Here is a 2,787-nt window from a genome sequence, read left to right on the forward strand (position 1 = left end):
CTGTGGAGTATCAGTTCCTTAAGAAACACACCACTGCCAGGCACCTGTGACTCACACCCGTCATCCTGACTACACAGGAAGCTGAGATCTGAGGATCGTGGTTCAAATCCAGCCCAGGCAGGAAAGTCCATGAGACTCTTATATTCAGTGAAAACACCAAAAAGCCAGAAGTGGAACTATGGCTCAAGTGGAACAGCACTAGCACAAAATGCTCAGGAACAGTGTCCAGACCCTGCCAGGACTGGCATGAAGAAAGAAAGAAGAGGAAGGGAAGGGAAGAGAAGGGGAGGGGAGGGGAGGGGAGGGGAGGAGAGAGGGGAGGAGAGGAGAGGAAGGGAAGGGAAGGGAAGGAAAGGAAAGGAAGAAAGAGAGAAGAGAAAAGAAAGAAAAGGAGGGAGCGAGAGGGAGGGAGGGAGGGAGATAGGGAAGGAAGGAAGAAAAGAAGGAAGGAGGAAAGAAAGGAAAGAAAGAAAAGAAAGAAAGCCATTGTTGCCCACCCTTGGGAATTTATCCTCAGGAATGAAGCCCAAAGAAGTGAAACTAAATAAACTAAAATAAACAAGAAAATCTTCATGATAGTCTTACCTATAACAGTAAATGCAACAAAAACAAACAGTCAACATTCCAATCCAAGGAAACGCTTATATGATTCCACACCGTGATGGACACATTAAAAAAGTTACAATCCCTCGTATCATAAAACCACAAAGAAATATTATTATGCTGAATGAAGACAGCATAGGCACCAAGATAGACCCAGTCCGTGCCCTGGCCGTGTGGACCAAGCTGATGATAAATATGTAAGGTGATCTTTTCAGGTGGCAGGTGAGGTGCTAATAAAATTGCTTTGTTGGGGCATGGAAAAGATTGTCTTTAACCTTCTTACATTACCTTTCCTCTTAGTCACTGAGAGGGAGCGGGAAGGAATGCTAATCCCCACCCCAGAGTAGAGCACAGAGCAGCAGAACTAGGAGGAAGCTCAGTCGGCAGGGATTGTTTAGACACACAACAAACAACAGCTCAGCCGGCCCGGAGGCCAGCCTCTTCTCCAGCAGGGGACAGGAAGCCAGCTGTCCCCACGGGTCACCCCCCAGGTAGGCTCAGCTTTGAGAGGCCACATTCCACCCTGAATGGATACCCTCTGTGTATCTGGGAAACTTTCACCCAATTCATCATGGCCCCAGAGACAGCGACACCTGTCTCTACCCATCTCTCCAGCTGCCAAGATCACCGGGAACGCGTTCCTTTGTAATGCTATTGTGTGTGTGGCAGGTGCTACACATGTTGGCCTCAACTTCCCTCTCTGCAGCTTCTGAAGACTGCAGCTGTGAGGGCAGTGCTAGGCCAAGGAAGAGGAAGCCTGAATTAAGCAAAGCCCTGAGCTCTGGCAATCTGAAGACACTTCCGTGATGGTGCAAATGCCAGGGGCATTTATGACCAAGCAACTACTAGGTGAACGACATAAAACGATGCATTAGTAATAAGCGCAAACTGTCCAGAGAATATGGGAGGAGTTTCTCCCAAGTCCAGCCAATGAAATGGCCTGCTCTGCCCTCCCATCCCCTGCATGCCTCCCCCCCCAGCCACTCTCCACCCTTCATACACACTTCATTGATATCCACAACTGCTGCCCACACCCTGTGGCATCTGTCTTAAAAGGTAGAACTACAGTACCAGTACCAGTGCCATCCAAATATGTTTTACTCGATACACTGAGCGCCAGAGCTATTTCTAGAGCTCTAACTTTGAAGAAGAAAAAAAGTTTTCAAGCTGGTGGCTCGTGCTTGTACTCCCAGCAATTCAGAAGCCTGAGACGTGGGGGCTGTGGTTCTAAACCAGCCCAAGCAGACAGACCTTGGAGACTCTTACTTTTAATGAAACACCAAAAATACAAAGCTGGGGGTGGAGCCGTGGCTCACGTGGTAAAGCACCAGCCAGCCCTGAAAATGCTAAGGGAGAGCACCCAGGCCCTGAGTTCGAGTGCCAGCACACACACACACACACACACACACACACACACACTTCTTTTTCATATCTGACTGGTCACTTTGTATCTGGGCCCTAACAAGAGATTGCCAAGGTTTCTTTGAATTCTCAAGTACAAAGCTGTGCAGCTTCCAGGCAGTGGGTTGAACGGGAGACGAGGGCCTTGAGCTGGGTGTAGCCAGGGGCTCCATCTCAGGGACTGAGTCCATTGCCTTGCTATTTCTCATAACCAGCGTTTGTGGAGGGATGGGCAGGACTAGGGCATGCTACCACGGCCAGCCTCCACTGTAATATGCGCAGTCGTCGCACGTATTACAGAGCGTGCATGCAGACTGTGTTGTAACGCACGCCGCATGCGGGCCCTCCAGAGAGCCACCGAGCCGCACAACCTTCGCGTCCCCCTCTGCGAAATGGGGCAGACACGGGCAAGCTCAGAGAAAGGTCCAGCTGAGCAGCAACGCTCCGACTTCGTTAGACTTTCAGTAGTACTTTCCACAATCCTTACAAGCGCCAGGCAAAACTCAACCGCGCCCCCTCGGTCTGCTCCACCACCGGGTGAGGGCGGACGGGAGCCACGCGGCAGCCCTACGCCACCTGCGCCCCGCAGGACAGCCGCGGGACCCACCCAGCCCCGATGCCAATCATCCGGCTGGCCCCGCCCCACGCAGGTGCGCCCTCGGCGCGCGCGCTCCCGTCGCCGGCGCCCCCGCCCGCCCGCCCCCCCCCAGCGCGCGCTCCGGCGCGGGCGATGACGCCACGCCGGTGGCGCCGCCGCGCGCGCGGCCCGGCGCCCGGAAAGAA

This window comes from Dipodomys spectabilis, unplaced genomic scaffold (assembly GCF_019054845.1).
Source record: "Dipodomys spectabilis isolate Male_0828 unplaced genomic scaffold, ASM1905484v1 ptg000229l, whole genome shotgun sequence".
In the NCBI taxonomy this organism is placed as follows: domain Eukaryota; kingdom Metazoa; phylum Chordata; class Mammalia; order Rodentia; family Heteromyidae; genus Dipodomys; species Dipodomys spectabilis.